The following is a 19,217-nucleotide window of genomic DNA, read 5'->3' on the forward strand; positions in this document are numbered from 1 at the left end:
CCTGGTTTTTCCCAAGGTTTTTTTCTCCATTCTGTCACTGATGGAGTTTCGGTTCCTTGCCGCTGTCGCCTCTGGCTTGCTTAGTTGGGGTCACTTCATCTACAGCGATATCGTTGACTTGATTGCAAATTAAAACAGACACTATTTCAACTGAACAGAGATGACATCAATGAATTCAATGATGAACTGCCTTTAACTATCATTTTGCATTATTGAGACACTGTTTTCCAAATGAATGTTGTTCAGTGCTTTGGCGCAATGTATTTTGTTTAAAGCACTATATAAATAAAGGTGATTGATTGATAGTAAGCTGGGCCAGTGTGTGTTGTGAAAGGTTAGCTGGGCCAGTGTTTATTGTGATTGGTTAGCTGGGCCAGTGTGTGTTGTGATTGGTTAGCTGGGCCAGTGTGTGTTGTGATTGGTTAGCAGGCCAGTATGTGCTGTGATTGGTTAGCTGGGACAAGTGTGTGTTGTGATTGGTTAACAGGCCAGTATGTGCTGTGATTGGTTAGCTGGGCCAGTGTGTGTTGTGATTGGTTAGCTGGGCCAGTGTGTGTTGTGATTGGTTATCTTAGCAAGTGTGTGTTGTGATTGATTAGCTGGGCCAGTGTGTGCTGTGATTGGTTAGTTGGGCCAGTCTTTTTATAATTGATGATATGGGGATGTGGTACTTTTAAATATTGCTTAATTGTATCTTATATTCCTTGAAACATGTTTATCACAGTGTTATTTTTTGGACAAAATAGTTAAATAAAGTTGTTAAAAAGGAAGCCATTGACTTGAGTGGTATACATTTTGGAATTGTATGTTGTAATGAGGCCACTGTCACCACCGTCAGATTAGTGTCACCACCGTCAGAGGTAGTTCTACTTGTTTTAAATGAATATGCTTACAATATGTTTCTTCAGAGCTGTTATTAAAGAAATAATCTATTTTAATACGAAAATATGTTTGTTAAATAAAAAAACATACATTTTTATATTTAGGCTTAAAGTAAACGTTATATGACGTTAGATCTTTTAAAGGAGTGCATGTGAAACAGTATAAAAAATTTCCAAAAGTGAATATTCAACATTTAACAGCATATATATGTACTAAGTATGCAATATAATTATTTAAAAACTCTAAATACATATTAGACAAAATAAATAAAACAAATATTAGATTTATATTGTGTCTGACGGTGTCAACAGAAACTAAGTAATAACTGGAAAAACCCCTATTTTATGAAAAAAATACAAAATGGGGAGGTTGCACCAGGACATTGCTGAACAGCCAAGACCTTGTTCTATAAAGATATACCTTCAGATTTTGTAATTTAACTAACTTTTTATTTTCTAAATTAAATCCTGTTTTATCCAAATTCTCAAGAATCAGTGACATATCAGTTATCACACAATAAAAATATCCATAATGAATCTACATTTTCCCCTTACTTCAAACAAATACTTAGTTTGTGGCTCATTATTAACCTATTATTATTATTAACAAAACAGGCTAAAACAGTGGGACAACAAGTTCTCTTATATTAAACTTTGAACTTTTATTAACAGTATGCATAAGGAAAATGTTTTGTCTGCATTGTAACACAAAAATTTAAAAGGCTTTGGATTTTCCCTTTCTTTAAAACTATAGTAATTTGTGATTCATTATTAGATTATTAATTAAAACAATTCGATCACAAGTGCAATATGGAGTACCTTAAGCCTCAGTACCAGGGCCGCTACTCTTCATGCTTTATATGTTACCCTTGGGAGATATCATCAGGAAACATGGTGTTAGCTTTCACTGTTATGCTGATGATACTCAGCTCTATATTTCTTCGCGGCCCGGTGAAACACACCAATTTGAAAAACTAATGCAATGCAAAGTCGATATAAAAAATTGGATGACGAGTAATTTCTTACTGCTAAATTCAGAAAAAACAGAGGTGTTAATTATAGGACCTAAAAACTCTGCTTGTAATAACCTAGAACACTGTCTAAGGCTTGATGGTTGCTCTGTCAATTCTTCGTCATCAGTTAGGAACCTAGGTGTGCTCTTTGATCGCAATCTTTCCTTAGATAGCCACGTTTCTAGCATTTGTAAAACTGCATTTTTACATCTCAAAAATATATCTAAATTACGGCCTATGCTCTCAATGTCAAATGCAGAAATGTTAATCCATGCATTTATGATCTCAAGGTTAGATTATTGTAATGCTTTATTGGGTGGTTGTTCAGCACGCTTGGTAAACAAACTACAGCTAGTCCAAAACGTAGCAGTAAGAGTTCTTACTAGAACCAGGAAGTATGACCATATTAGCCCGGTCCTGTCAACACTGCATTGGCTCCCTATCAAACATTGTATAGATTTTTTAATATTGCTTATTACTTACAAAGCCCTGAATGGTTTAGCACCTCAGTATTTGAATGAGCTCCTTTTACATTATACTCCTCTACGTTCTCAAAACTCAGGCAATTTGATAATACCTAGAATATCAAAATCAACTACGGGCGGCAGATCCTTTTCCTATTTGGCGCCTAAACACTATCACTTCATAATCACTTCATCTACAGTAAAATCGTTGAATTGATTGCAAATAAATGCACAGACACTATTTAAACTGAACAGAGATGACATCACTGAATTCAAAGATGAACTGCCTTGAACGGTCATTTTGCATTATTGACACACTGTTTTCCTAATGAATGTTGTTCTGTTGCGTTGAAGCAATGTATTTTGTTTAAAGCGCTATATAAATAAAGGTGACTTGACTTAAAAGCTGACATTAGCAATAAAATAGTACAATGATACAAATTCCCATAGGCATTTAAAGATCTTACTTTTATTAACAATAAAAAATAAGATGGATATTGCAACCAAAATAAATAAAGTATTTTCCCCTTTTTAAAACAAATGCTTAATTCGTGGTTCAATGTTTTATTTATTTTAAATGAAAACAGCAACAATGACAAACTTAGCCTATATTAAAGGAAGAAATTAAACAAACAAGAAATTAACAAAAGGTATGCTTTTGGATCAGTATCTCCCATCAATCCTTGTTATACACAAATCCGGCGGGAACTCTATGGGCGCCGCCATCTTGCCTGCAGTCATTACTGCGTGCCTGCGAAGTTTGACAGTGTGACACTTGCCTGTGCCCTCTAATAACATTTCAATGAAAGCGACTCCTGCTAATTAAAGAAAATGTCTGGTGAAAGGGAACATTGGGTAGATGATGAAAGGCAGTGGCCAAAACTTACTGATAAAGGTAACTTATTGAAAACATAATGTAATTGTAGCAAGGTTCAACACAGTCTTAATAGGAAGGAAGAAGGCAGGGGTCGGCTTGTTGCTGGGACGCTCGTTTATTTAACAATAACAAACAAATCACGATGCCCTCTGGGCATGAACAGCAAACTACTGCTCAAACACAGTCAATGACTTCAATAACGGGTTTTCAGCTTCCCAGTGCACGACGAGGTCCCAGCGTGTCTCTCTCTCTTTCTCTCTGCGGTGACTCGGCTTATATCCAGTCTCTCCACGCCAATTACTGCAATCAAACACACGTGTTCGTTATTTGCACTTGACCTACTTACGCCTCGCTCTGCTCCCCCCGTCTCTCTCCCGTTGCAGATTCCGCTAAACCACGCCACCCCTCGCCACAGTAATGATGTAAAAATATGTAATGTAATTAAGAAGTGTATTAATTGATGACGACAATAAAACCGAACGCTGTCGTTACTAGCAGTGTTGCTAATATGTTCACAAGCTTCAAAAACTATTAGGCCATCCTTAAAAATATTCTTGTTTGCCATAACCCGACCGACCCTGTCAATTTAGGACTGACCCAATTAATTATTTTTTTCCCCCTTTTAGTCCGACCGACTTGCTGATTGTATTTGCGTAAAGACCCACAGAATTTTTTTTACTCTTCAAACAACTAATACAAATGCAATAAAATGTGAGACACGCAATTGTCTTTTCACACGCTCTCACGCCGCACATCCATTTTTTCATGCACAGAAAAACCGCGCAGCAAAGAGGACAGGGAGTCTGACAGACTAGACAGAGTAGGTCTCTTATGACAGAAAAAAAATCTCAGCTCTCAGATTCTGTCAATTTTATTATGAAATTCAAACAATAAATACTCCTCCACTTGACTAGGAACTTGGTTTAATTCGTATGGCCGTGAACATGTGCAGTCAATGTGCAACAAAGGTACATGAATTTTGTTCTGTTTTAAAACAGCCAACCACACAACCCGGCATCACTGGACCGCATACATGCTAAAAAAACCTAAATAACCTTTCGTAACGCTAACATCTGCTACAGCGCCTACAGGACACGCTACTTCTGCTACTTCCTTAGCAGCAAGGCATGCAGTAATAGCGACGCTGCTTTACTTCCGTGTTTCAGCTTACTTCCGGGTTTTCAGCTTCCCAGTGCACGACGAGGTCCCAGCGTGTCTCTCTCTCTTTCTCTCTGCGGTGACTCGGCTTATATCCAGTCTCTCCACGCCAATTACTGCAATCAAACACACGTGTTCGTTATTTGCACTTGACCTACTTACGCCTCGCTCTGCTCCCCCCGTCTCTCTCCCGTTGCAGATTCCGCTAAACCACGCCACCCCTCGCCACAGTAATGATGTAAAAATATGTAATGTAATTAAGAAGTGTATTAATTGATGACGACAATAAAACCGAACGCTGTCGTTACTAGCAGTGTTGCTAATATGTTCACAAGCTTCAAAAACTATTAGGCCATCCTTAAAAATATTCTTGTTTGCCATAACCCGACCGACCCTGTCAATTTAGGACTGACCCAATTAATTATTTTTTTCCCCCTTTTAGTCCGACCGACTTGCTGATTGTATTTGCGTAAAGACCCACAGAATTTTTTTTACTCTTCAAACAACTAATACAAATGCAATAAAATGTGAGACACGCAATTGTCTTTTCACACGCTCTCACGCCGCACATCCATTTTTTCATGCACTGAAAAACCGCGCAGCAAAGAGGACAGGGAGTCTGACAGACTAGACAGAGTAGGTCTCTTATGACAGAAAAAAAATCTCAGCTCTCAGATTCTGTCAATTTTATTATGAAATTCAAACAATAAATACTCCTCCACTTGACTAGGAACTTGGTTTAATTCGTATGGCCGTGAACATGTGCAGTCAATGTGCAACAAAGGTACATGAATTTTGTTCTGTTTTAAAACAGCCAACCACACAACCCGGCATCACTGGACCGCATACATGCTAAAAAAACCTAAATAACCTTTCGTAACGCTAACATCTGCTACAGCGCCTACAGGACACGCTACTTCTGCTACTTCCTTAGCAGCAAGGCATGCAGTAATAGCGACGCTGCTTTACTTCCGTGTTTCGGCGGATTTGTGTATAGCCTAAATAGAAGCTATGCATACACTTGCACCTGTAAATCGTTTATATTTTATATGAGTTCATTTTGCTTTTGTGCAATAGATGTCCTGCACACACACACTTGTCCCACACCGCTCTCTGTTGCATCGGGTCTCGCGGGAGCAAGTCTGTAATCCACTGGCACTTGACTTGACAGTGCGTGTGCTACATCCTCTTTACAATCTCTAGATTATAAACACTGCATTCTGTCAGCAATGATTTGCAACAGTAACGCATTAGACTTAACTGTAACCAACAGTAACAGTTCAACTTACCTGAAGAAAATAAAGCACTTTTTAATTTCTGCTCTGCTACCAAGTTTAGTCAAGCTAATTGTCTGAGTAGTTTCTGCAGAATAAACACAAACATATAGTTGTCCATTGTTGTTGGTGTTAAATGTAAAATGTAGCGGTGTCTGACTATGGTCAAGACGTGGGGTGATGACTACCATATTTTTAGGACTATAAGTCGCACCTGAATATAAGTCGAATCAGTTCAAAAATATTTCATGATGAGGAAAAAAACATATGTAAGTCGCACTGGACTATAAGTCGTGTTCATTTAGAACCAAGAACCAAAAGAAAACATTACCGTCTACAGCCGCGAGCGCTCTATGTCTTCAGTGCCCTCTCGCGGCTGTAGACGGTAATGATTTCTCTTGGTTCATTTCTCTCAGTTCATGTCAAATTAATCTTGATAAATAAGTCGCACCTGACTATAAGTCGCAGGACCAGCCAGACTGAAAAAAAGTTTGACTTATAGTCCGGAAAATACGGTACACCGTTTCACAAAATATATGGATTGGCAGTACATAAAACCCAAAGGTGTCATTTTCAGATTTATCTACTCTGGCACCTGTTTTTTTTTTTTTTTTTTTATTGCGTTTTCACTCCCCCGAATGCCGGATTCATCTGGACGAAACGCATAAATGCGTCTCCGTGTGTGGGGGGCCTTACTGTGATTGGTTTTTGTATGACTGTGTGTAACAGATGACTTAATGAAACGCTTCGCAGGTAAATTGCGGTGATGCGCTTTCTCTCCAGTGTGAATCCTCTCGTGTGTTTTCAAATTTATTGAACGACTAAATTTCCTGTCACAGTGTGAACACCTGTAAGGTTTCTCTCCAGTGTGGATCCTCTCATGTGTTTTCAAACTTGATGAATCACTGAATCTCTTGTCACAGTGTGAACACTTGTAAGGTTTCTCTCCAGTGTGGATCCTCTCATGTGTTTTCAGATTTGATGAACGACTGAATCTCTTGTCACAGTGTGAACACTTGTAAGGTTTCTCTCCAGTGTGGATCCTCTCATGTGTTTTCAAACTTGATGAATGACTGAATCTCTGGTCACAATGTGAACACTCATAAGGTTTCTCTCCAGTGTGAATCCACTCATGCAGTTTTAATCTGCTTGCTGAACTAAAAGTCTTTACACACCCAAAGCACACGTACTCTCTCACACCAGTATGTATTTTCTGATGTTCTTTTAAACTTTGTAGATGCAAAAAACTCTTACTACACAAATTACATGGATGTGGTTTCTCCTTTGCATGAACTTTCAAGTGTTTCTTCAGAAGTGAAGCCCATAAAAAGATTTTACCGCATTGATCACATGCGTGCTGCTTCTCTCCAGTGTGGATGTTCATGTGATACTTAAGGCTTGATGATTGTGTGAAACTCTTCCCGCACTGATCGCAAGTGAATGGTTTCTCTCCAGTATGAACTCTCATGTGACACTTGAGATTTTATTTACATGTGAAACTCTTTCCACACTGAGTGCAGGTGAAAGATTTCTTATTTTTTTGTTTGGTTTGAGAGCAAATCAAATGTTTTCCACCAGTTTTAACATGATTTTTCTCTTCAATTTCACTTGATTCTTCATTTTCCTCTTTTTCTTCAATGAGCTCTGAAATAAAAGTAAAAATTATTTATTTTTTGGTACATTGTTGAAAGCTGAGAGAACATCTGTAAATTACACAATTTACTTTTCTTGCTTTAGATTTACTGTCTTGTCTACTGGAATGTTACTGTAATGTGTTTTAAAAATTTAATAGGGAGACCCGGTAAACATTTTTAAGCATTATTTTTCTTTTCGGTCAGTTTGACCCCAGGGTCTTTAAGCTATATAAAACAAGAAATAAATAAATTTTACTAGGGCTGTGATGGTGGCAGATTTTTACCACTTTACCACCATCATAGACCTAGTAAAATGTATATATTTACCATATTTTTCAGACTATAAGTCGCACCGGACTATAAGTCGCATTTATGTAGAACCAAGAACCAAGATAAAACATTACCATCTCCAGCCGCGAGAGGGAGCTCTATGCTTTCTTTGGTACGCTACAGGAGCACTGAGAAGCATAGAGCGCCCTCGGTAATATAAACTGTATTATATAATATTAATATTATAAATTATATAATAATATATTAATGTAAACGGTAATATTTATACATACATATATATATATAAATATATATATATATATATATATATATATATATATATATATATATATATAAACACAAAATTATTAACGCAACACTTTAGATTTTGCCCCCTTTTTCATGAGCTTAACTCAACGATTTAAGTCTTTTCCTGTGTACACAAAAGGCCTATTTCACTTAAAAATTGTCTTAATCTGCGTTAGTGAGCACTTCTCCTTTGCCGAGATAATCCATCCACCTCACAGGTGTGGCATATCAAGATACACAAAACTTGTTCAAAATGCACAGAATAAGCATGTCAAGAGTTTTAACAACAACGACAATGTCTAGTGTTTTAACAATTCTGCCAGAAAAGAAAATTAAGCATAACAATCATGTATTTACCCATTTAAACTTTTTAATTAATCGTTTTGGGTGAAAGTATGGTGTATTGTTATAAAAACAAATGTTGAAAGTATTATACCCATTGTTTGAAATGGTTATATTTTCTGCCGAACATGCTTTGCAGCTGCTGCTGCAGTGACAGTGTAGTTGCACGGACGCGCTGCTCGCGCACCGCTCACGCTTGCGGTGTGAAACAGGGGTGAGGCTGCCCACAATAAAAGGCGAAAAAGAGCACTTTTAGATAAACAAGGAAAACAATATGTTTACTTTTATGGAAGCAGAAAAACAAAGTTCATTAAGACCCATAGGATTGCTTTTGATTAGAGTTGTTCTTATTCCGATACTTGTATCGGAAATAGGGGTGCTCCGATCACGATCGGCCTATCGTTATGCGCATCTCGTCAGTAAAGCCGGTTCTCTAATCAGCGGTTAATTCCATCAGGTGCCTGATTTCACATAGAGCAGCTGTTACTACACAGAGCAGTTGTTAACTGAGAAGATGCACCAAAAAACGCTGAAAATGAAGTGGATTTGCGCATCTTCTCTATTAACAACGGCTCTGTGTAGTAACAGCTGCTCTATGTGAAATCACGCACCTGATGGAATTAACCGCTGATTAGAGAACCGGCTTTACTGACAAGATGCACATAACGATCGGCCGATCGTGATCGGAGCACCCTTAATCGGAAATATCCCCAATACCACAACAAATTCTGGCATCGGCGAGTATATGAACCCATATACCAATCCGATACCATTTTCTTACACAAAATCTAGTTATGACCGCTAGTGTTGCCTAACCGCTGCATGGTTCTTCTTCGCTGTTCAGAATGCATTGCAAACACAGGAAGTTGTGCTGTGTTGCCACAAGCAAACCCTGTTTTTGAACAGCGAAGAAGAAATGAAAACGCGTTAGCAGCACTGATCTATATATGACTGGATCGCTCATCTCGTTCTAAACTGCGAACAGACAGTGAAGCCGCTTTTATATTATAAATCAGTTGTTAGCAGTATGTCTCTGAAGTACCGGTAGTTACCGATTTCCGAGTATATTCGGTACCTGCAGCTGCGTTCAGTCACTTCCGTGTTAGTCAAAGCGCAGGGCTCCAGACAGTAGCCCAATGTATACTAGTGTCTGTGAATATTAAACTGCAAAATACTATTTAAATATTACTTCTGCAAATTCAACATCTCTGTAGGTGACAGGCGCAGATGCGCGGGAGCTTGCTGTTTTGTAGTCTCTGCCGTGTGTCACTATATGAGGACACGAACGCATAAACCGTAACTTCATGAGAATTTACCGTTTCATTTGAGAAAACTGTCATATCATAAACACAGACACTCAAAGATTTTTTAGTTAGATTTTTGGCTGCATTTGAAGTAATTTTTCACTTAAGAAAATAAATAATACTGTCAAATTCATGTCAGATAATAAAAATACTGTATTGAATACAGTAGTTCACCATGTATTTGTTCATGTTTTATTAAAGGGGGGGGGGGTGAAATGCTCGTTTTCACTCAATATCCTGTTAATCTTGAGTACCTATAGAGTAGTACTGCATCCTTCATAACTACAAAAAGTCTTTAGTTTTATTATATTTATAAGAGAAAGATAGTCTGTACCGATTTTTCCCGGAAAAACATGAGCCGCTGGAGGCGTGACGTGTGGGCGGAGCTAAAGAATCACGAGCGCGAGTAGGCTTTGCGTTGAGAGCGTTTGGAAGCTGTGACATTACCATGAGGAAAAAACCATCATCCAAAACAAACCATGGTTAACAAACAAAATATGTTTGCTGCGTGGATCAGGCGGACTTAATGAATATGCAAATTCATTATTTGCCAGCAGGAGATGTTTTAAAGCATAGACATAAAGCACGAGAAAAAAAGGTTTCCCCAGTAACCGCTGTAAACAAAGCAGAGCTACGCTCACACGCTGCTTTACCAGGCATATAACATGCAAGTCTTCCTTCAGAAATACAGCGATGTAAAAACACCTGTGCCTTGCTTTGATATTTAAACACATAAATGTAAGGAATTGTTATTAATAAAAGTGCAGTACGTAACGTTACTCATGTTTATTCCCTGCTGAAAAAAACAATAGAAACCATTACAGAAATTCTAATGGTGTCCATTACAAAACCATTACAAACCATCAGCAATTAACCATTAAAACCATTACCAAATGGTTTCCATTACGTAGTGTGTTTTGGGCATATTCCATTAGGATTTATTGGTTTGTATTGGTTTCCATTACAAGTTTGTATTGGTCACGATTTGCACATAATGGTTTCCATCACAGTTTTGTATTGGTTCTGATGGTTCCATTACAAGTTTGTGTTGATCTTTATTAAAACAAATTTAATGGTTTCTGTTGGTTTTGTAATGGTTCCATTACAAGTTTGTATTGGTCTTTATTAAAACAAATGTAATGGTTTCTGTTGGTTTTGTAATGGTTCTGATGGTTCCATTGCAAGTTTGTATGGGTCTTTATTAAAACAAATTTAATGGTTTCTGTTGGTTTTGTAATGATTCTGATGGTTCCATTACAAGTTTGTATTGGTCTTTATTAAAACTAATTTAATGGTTTCTGTTGGTTTTGTAATGGTTCCATTACAAGTTTGTATTGGTCTTTATTAAAACAAATTTAATGGTTTCTGTTGGTTTTGTAATGGTTCTGATGGTTCCATTACAAGTTTGTATTGGTCTTTATTAAAACAAATTTAATGGTTTCCGTCAGTTTTGTAATGGTTCTGATGGTTCCATTGCAAGTTTGTACTGGTCTTTATTTGCATATATTTAATAGTTTTCTTTGCAGTTTTATATTGGTTCTGATTTGAATGTTTAACTGATAGCTGGTAATTAGGCCATTAATTAATATAAGTAAATAATTTAAATTATTAATACAAACTGTACACAGGTTTTGTCAAGAATATAATGTTTTTATTTATTTAAACTTCATACCAACCTTTCAATAGCAAACAGTTCAAGTTGTTTTGCAAAGAATTAAGAATATGCACCTAAAATCAAAATTATTCACAGAATACTCAACATAGCTGGAATTAACACAAAACCTTGACATTACATTTTATTTTAATTATTGTTATTCATTAATGCATTATAGAAATGCAGGAACTATGAACTGTTTTTTGTGGCTTGTAGCTGTCTCAGACCTGCAAAAAAAAAAAAAGGAAAAAAAAAGGGACAATTCATTAGGACAATATACCACATTACCAGTATGTGAGATTATCCATACATATATTTATATGGCAGTCTCAAAAAAGTTATTGATTTTTCTTTCATGCCTAAAATCATTAGGATTTAAAAAAAGAAAATGTTCCATGAATATATTTTGTAAATTCCCTACCATAAATGTATCAACTTAATTTTTTATTAATAAAATGCTTTGCTCTGGATTTGAAATATTTTTCACAATATTTAGATTTTTTAGCACCATCAGATTCCAGATTTTCAAATAGTTGTATCTCAGACAAATATTGTCCTCCTAACAAACCATACATCAATGGAAAACGTATTTATTATTATTATTGAAATAAAAATCTAAAAAATAAAATAAAAACAATTATCCTTATAACTGGTTTTGTGGTCCAGTTTCACAAATAGGCTTGAATAATTACATTATCTACTTTTTATGGTACATAGTCTCTATTCACTTCGAGTCATATTAGATAAGAGGATGTAGCAATTCCATTCGGATATGGATATGCAAACACTTACCACTGACAGTTTTATCTGGTTTATGTCACTGATCTCCTCAGCCAGGTATTTCCATACACTTAGGAGGCGTTTATTTCCTATAAGGTGTGGCCTTTTTTCTTCAGCTTCTAAGACAGACACTCTTGTTTTGAACACACACACGCACACACACACACACACACACACACACACACACACACACACACACACACACACACACACACACGCACACACATAAACAAAAATTGAAATTCAAGAACTGATGGACTAATCTCAGACTTTAAATCTGACCACTCTCAAGTGGAAATTAAGTAGCATATGTGACCTGTGCTGGCAAAGTTAGTCACAATGAGCAAAAATCAGTTGAGGTTTTTTTTCTCATTAAAAAGTCCTTCAAAATGATGTATAACTGTATATATATATATATATATATATATATATATATATATATATAAATTACTGAGCTACGCCCGTTTGAAGTTGAAAGAGTTGGCAAAGTCAACTCTTTTCTATTTTCTAAAGGTTCCAAACCAAAATCACTGAGAAACATTGCATCTTTTCCTGCAGTTCTTTTCTTAATAATAATTCACTTTTTTATTTTACATCCGAACAAAAGCATTCAAGTAAGAAAAACTAATAATCAAATGTAAAATCCCTTTATTCATTACAAATAAATTAATTATTAAAACTATAAAAGCAGTTCAATTAGTCATTCTGTGTATACAGGTGCTCGTCATATAATTAGAATATCATAATTTCAATTAAAAAAGTGAAACCTGTATATTATATTCATTCATTACACACAGACTGATATATTTATTTATATCTGACAACTAAGGAAAATCCCAAATTCATTAAAAAAAATTAGAGTATAACTTAAGACCAATACAAAGAAAGGATTTTTAGAAATCTTGGCCAACTGAAAAGTATGAACATGAAAAGTATGAGCATGTACAGCACTCAATACTTAGTTGAGGCTCCTTTCCCCTGAATGACTGCAGCAGTGCGGTGTGGCATGGAGTCGATCAGTCTGTGGCACTGCTCAGGTGTTATGAGAGTCCAGGTGTCTCTGAGAGTGACCTTCAGCTCTTCTGCATTCTTGGGTCTGATATATCACTACTCAGCAGCAGTACAGTCCTTTTTGAAGCGAGACACTTCTGGTTCTGTATGTTGTTCAAGAGTGGCTTGACACAAGGAATGTGAAGCTGAAACCCATGTCTTGCGAACCTCTGTGTGTAGTGGTTCTTGAAGCACTGACTCCAGCTGCAGTCCACTCTTTGTGAATCTCCCCCACATTTTTGAATGGGTTTTGTTTCACAATCCTCTCCAGGGTGCAGTTATCCCTATTGCTTCTACACTTATTTTCTACTACATCTTTTCCTTCCCTTCTCCTCTCTATTAATGTTCTTGGACGCAGAGCTCTGTGAACAGCCAGCCTCTTTAGCAATGACCTTTTGTGTCTTCCCCTCCTTGTGCAAAGTGTCAATGGTCGTCTTTTGGACAACGGTTAAGTCAGCAGTCTTCCCCATGATTGTGTAGCCTACAGAACGAGACTGAGAGACCATTTAAAGGATTTGCAATTGTTTTGAGTTAATTAGCTGATTAGAGTGTGGCACCAGGTCTCTTCAATATTGAACCTTTTCACAATATTCAAATTTTCTGGGATACTGAATTTGGGATTTTCCTTAGTTGTCAGTTATAAACATCAAAATTAAAAGAAATAAAGATTTGGAATATATCAGTCTGTGTGTAATGAATGAATATAATATACAAGTTTCACTTTTTGAATGGAATTAGTGAAATCAACTTTTGGATGATATTTTAATTATATGACCAGCACCTGTATTTATCAGGATATATATATATAACTGTAATTTGAATGTCGGATTGAAATGAACACTGTTATTAGAGTAGTTAATTGTTAGCATAAGTGTGGCTAATAATAATAATTAAAAATACTAATAATAATTAGCATGTTTTTGTGTTTTGCTTTGGTACTGAAATTGGTACTGTGACAACACTAATAGTTAGACCTCGATTAATGTGTTCAAGTGCACTGCAGGTTGGAGCAAAACTCTGCATGTAAGTGGACCTTAAGAGACAATGTTGAGATCTCCTGCAATATGTTCTGAGCATGCACTATAAAGAGACAGAATGACTTACAACACTGGTGTCCAGTCCTGGGCTGGAGGACCACCGTTCTGCAGAGTTTCTGCTGATCCTTGATCAGCTGCTCAGGTCTGCTTAACTGGGGTTGGAGCTAAACTCTGAAACAAGAGAAGACAACCAATATTATGAAGTTAAACAAAAAAACGATAAAGAAATATGCACAACGTTTGAAAATGCACAAAGATGAGAAGAAAGCTATGTGTTTAATGAGAACTTTCCACTGAAAAATAAGAACCAATATTAAGTCACAGATGCATTTTTATTAATTCTTATTAATATTGTTTAAATATGTTACAGTAACCTTGTGCTTTATCAATGATTTTCAGTCTCTGAAATAGAAAAGATCTATCAGTGCTGAATGGCATCATACATACATCATATGTAATGATATTTAACAAGAGTTCTAACACTGTGTCATCACTGGACAGCACAACAAAATACAACAGAGCCTTTTATAATCAGTGATGTTCTCTTACACTGGATGCGGCACGAAACAACAAATCACAGACGGTGATCTGATGCCTTTTCCTATTTATGATGTACTGACACAAAGTTTAAATGATTTTTAACAGTCACTTTGGAGTGAGAGTGTGTAGCTTGGAGATAGAGATTTTTTTATGTTTCTGAAATAAGTCTCATGTACACTAAGAAAACTGCATTTATTTGATCATAAAAAAATGGTAATGTTGTGAAATATTAGTACAATTTCAAATAACTGCTTTATATGTGAATATTTTGTAAAATTTTATTCTTGTTTTAACAAAGCATGATTTCTGAAGGATTGTGTGACACTGGAGACTGATGCTGAAAATTCAGCTTTGATCACTTATTAAAACAAACTTAAATAGAAAATAGTTATTAAAAAAATTGTAATTTCACAATTTAACTGTATTTTAATCAAATAAATGCAGCAGTGGTGAGCATAAAAGATGTCTTTGAAATACATGACAAATCTAACCCTTACATTTTTGAATGGTGTATGTTTGACGAATTGCTTACTATTCATGGTCCATAATGTCTAAAAATGTTCTTCGACAGGAGATATGACTCTAGAGCACAGCCATCAGCATGGAAGAACCTAGGAACATAAGCATACTGTTACAGAGACAACAATATTTATTATACAATGCCAGGTATAAGGCATATACTATAGCAGAGGTGAAATGCAGAAAAGAAAAATAATAATTCACAGAATATATAATTTATATAATCATTTACAATAAATATATATATATTTTAGTTTTACTTATTTAGTAATGCTCCTACAGCGTGGACATCAAAATGTGTATGTTTTCATCCTCTCTGTCAGCAGCTCCCTTCAGAAATGTTAAAATCAGGAACTTCTCCTGTGTCATAGAGGTTTTTTTTCTGGCACTTCTGAAATCACAGAACAAGTTTGTATTTATGTGTTTACCATGAAAGATCAAAACCTGAAGGTTTCAGTCCATTTTCACGCTCTATGTAAGTGATGTAACGTTATCCGGTTACGTTAGTGCACATTTTAGGATTAAACAGTGGATACATTTAGGGTTAAATTAATTCGGTTAAGTTACTTCCATTCATCCATTGATATATATGGAGAGAGAGAGAGACAGAGAGAGAGAGAGAGAGAGAGAGAGAGAGAGAGCGAGCTCATCTACACACAAGATGACATTAAAAGCCCAAACTTAATAAACAAGAGCTCATGTCTATCGTTACCTCTTGTATTTAGCCTTACCTTTGAGATGCTAACGGACTTTTTCTGACGACGCTAAACCATTTCTATAAAGTAAATATTAAACGAAAGTGTATAATTTACATGAAATAAAGTGTCAGGAACACTTTAATGTACTATTTGTGTAATTTAATAGACTAAACTTACCTAAAAAAAAAAAGTGAAACCACATTGAGTGTCAGCGATCAGCTGCTTGACGGTTGGGCTGCCGCCTCGTTTCCATGGTGACGTCCTCCGCTCCAGTTCTGCGCGCGCGCACATTACAGCACGTGGAAGTCACGCAGAATTTCACTGTTATTTCACATCTATTTTTGGGCTAAATTTGGACCAAATCCGACAGACAAAACAAAGACCAACTTTTCAAGTCAATTTTGAAGGCCATGAGGAGTCGAGTTGATTTAAAAAAAAAAAAAAAAAAACAATTAAATGAATTAAAAATAACCTTTCCAAATGACGTATGGCGTAAGGCAAGGCACTGCAGCCAACAGACCAGAAGTTAACTTAGGTCCAGGCGCATACGCTCGATGAAACAGTCTATATTTATGATCCAGAATCAGATCCAGAGGCTGAAATTTAACAAGAGCAGCATCAGCAACGACGTCTCTATGTGGTATGTATTGAAACTGTATATATTTGCTCAGCGGTTTTGGAAAATGACTAAGTTCCACTTTATGTTTTTTTAAAGTGTACATGTGGAAAGTGCAGTTTGATGACAACATCGCATGTTGTTTACTTGATGTACTTAGGCGCCGATAGCTAAGTTAACAACACAGAGATATTTGAAGCAGTTTTAGGCCGGGTTCACACCGCAAGCTGCAGCAGAGCAGAAGCAGCTAGCGCGTTAGCAGGTAGGCAGAGCAGAAGCAGCGCGCGCCTCTTTTGCTTTCACACTGGCAGTGGAGGCAGCGCGCAACTGAACAGCTGATTTTGGTCAGAGTGTTCTATAATGGTTACGTTCGCATTGCTTTATTTCCCATTTAAAACACATTGAAATAAAAAGAATTGGCAAGCTTTTTTAATTAATAATTTCATTGTTACTTTTGTTGCATCTTTGTTTTCCTGTCTTTAGCACTATTCGGACGGGACTAGTTTTCTAAACTACGTTTGAGTTTCGATTCTTACCACCTGACGTCTGTGATTTTCATGTACCAATTCGGACGGGACTAACATCTCCGTGTTTTTTACAGAGGTGGGAGGGTCTGTTTTGTGCATCTGGGCATCACAGAGATCATGCGCTCTGTATGCGTGCATTTAATTCATTCAGAATGATTGCCTTAGTATTATTACACAATAAATACTAAATGGCTAGTATAGCAAAACGATGTTACCGTGTGGTTCCTTTAGTTTACATTATGTAACTGGGTACATAAATGAACGTGAGTAATCTTACCTGATGCTGATATTACAATAGCCGGTATTAACAGTTTACGCGATCTTGCTCTTGATTTTATTATTTGTATTTTTTTTTTTTATTTATTTGCCGCTAAGCAATATCAAACATCCGCGCGGTAAGAGCATCTACAGTAATTCACGTTGGCCAAAACACACAAGGAAACGCGTTGTGAAATAAAATATCGCCGGCAATCACAGACATTCGCATTCGGACAGGATTAGTTTTCTCAGAGGATCACTGAGTTTGCCGAAAAACGGTAGGTAATTTGCTCTGGAATTTGCTCTGGCAGATTCGGACGGGATTAAAATCACCAAGTACGTCTGTGAAATGCAGATTTCTCTAACGACCCCCTGTAAAACTAGTCCCGTCCGAATAGGGCTTTTGTTTTCCGTGCAGTACGTGTTGTTGATAGAAGAAAGGCCATCGCGCTATATTTGTTATTAAGGAGACTAAAAAAGACGCAGACTTTGGCTTCATCCCATTAACCGACATAGGAGAGAACATGGTGCATATTACCATCTTGTCACTGGGTTTGTTTGCAATCAAATTTACCAAAGGACACCCTGAAAACCAATTTAATAAACGGTTTTAAATTATGTGTATTGTAAATGGTTCACAGCCTTGACTTGCTGCTCATCTTGAAATCAGCACTTACTTGTTTATTATATATGCATGTATCACCTGCTTTTGTTATTTGTGTGCTTATGTGTAATTTAGAAATTGTAAATAAATGGTTCCAATTGAATCAATTTTGAATCAAATATTGAGTTGTTTGCTCGTGAGCCAGCGAAAGCGTCAAAAACACTAGGTATAAAATTAATTACCATCTGCAATAAGAGCCGATGCAACTTCATCCCATGCTTTTTCCTTCTCCTGCAAGTCTTTGTAAAGTACATTGTGTGGATCATAAAGAACTTGATATTTCTCAACTTCCACGATGAGACGAGAGTCGTCCATTAATGTCTTTCCAGGTGCACTCTGAAGACCACCGCCTGTGACACCACGTGCTGTTGTTTATGATTGTCAGCACGACATCCGTTCTTCTGCCAATATATAGGCCTAGTTAAAACTCTGCAGACCCGGTACCTGGTCCGAAAATAGCATGCCAGATGTTTGTGTCTCATTTGCATATCCTTCCTTATATGGTATATGCCCAAAAATGGGTTCATTTGAAAGCTTAGAGTGTTTTCTTTACAAAGAATACCATTAATTGGGGTTTTATGATACATAAAGTAGTCAAATTAAGCTAAGAAATATATTTCCCCCCCCCCATAAATTTCCATCTAACGATTGCGAATACGTTTTCGTAAGAATGTGTATTTAAAATATTTTTCACAAAACAGTCAAGTCATATATCACAAGAAAGCTCTCATTCTCAGGAATCTGATGATGTAGATCATTTTATTGTGTGACAATCACAGATCGAATGATCTTCAACAGAATCGCGATGTAAAATTTCTCACCTTATTATTTATACATTTTGCACCGCTTCAGTCAGCCGCAAACAGCCACGCATACCTATATACTCGATAAAACCTTTTAGATTAGAATCTCTTCTTTCAAACAAGACCAGTTTTACGTTTCTGCGTGCTTCCATTGCTGAGATATAAAGCGTTTTGTACAAGTGCGCAAAAGAGCTCCAAAGGCTGTATGATTGACAAGATCTCTAACTCATATAGATGGGTCTAAAAGCCTTTCTTCTGCTATAGACGTCTGATCTCTTTTATGAAGCGCTATTTGCCCTGATAGCTGCCATTCACAAGTCGTTCCCTCCAATCGAATGTGTGAATTCAGCACCAGCGGGGGTGACAGGAACTGGACAGCGACTGCCCACTCCTTTCCGCCGGAATGACGCAAACGAAGCGATGGGCTCTGGGAAACCGAGTTTTTGGCTGCTTCTAAACAAAGGCCACGCGAGGCGAAACTACAAGCGGCCGAATCTACGGATTTATAATGCATAATATTCATAAAACAAGTTATGGGTGGCCAC

The 19,217-nt window shown here is 36.7% G+C and overlaps 1 long non-coding RNA gene and 1 pseudogene across 1 annotated transcript; both read right to left on the reverse strand.

Moving 5' to 3' along the window:
- Positions 1-5,572: 5,572 nt before the first annotated feature.
- On the reverse strand, positions 5,573-7,303 carry LOC127953040 (zinc finger protein 239-like; annotated as a pseudogene).
- Positions 7,304-11,267: 3,964 nt separating this feature from the next.
- LOC127953526 (uncharacterized) lies at positions 11,268-14,240 on the reverse strand. The gene is made up of 3 exons (XR_008153292.1): positions 14,115-14,240; positions 11,973-12,093; positions 11,268-11,407 (listed from the first exon to the last, which is right to left on the reverse strand). It is a non-coding gene; the product is annotated as an uncharacterized LOC127953526 (long non-coding RNA).
- Positions 14,241-19,217: the final 4,977 nt, after the last annotated feature.

The sequence above is a fragment of the Carassius gibelio genome, chromosome B3 (genome assembly GCF_023724105.1).
Source record: "Carassius gibelio isolate Cgi1373 ecotype wild population from Czech Republic chromosome B3, carGib1.2-hapl.c, whole genome shotgun sequence".
Taxonomy (NCBI): domain Eukaryota; kingdom Metazoa; phylum Chordata; class Actinopteri; order Cypriniformes; family Cyprinidae; genus Carassius; species Carassius gibelio.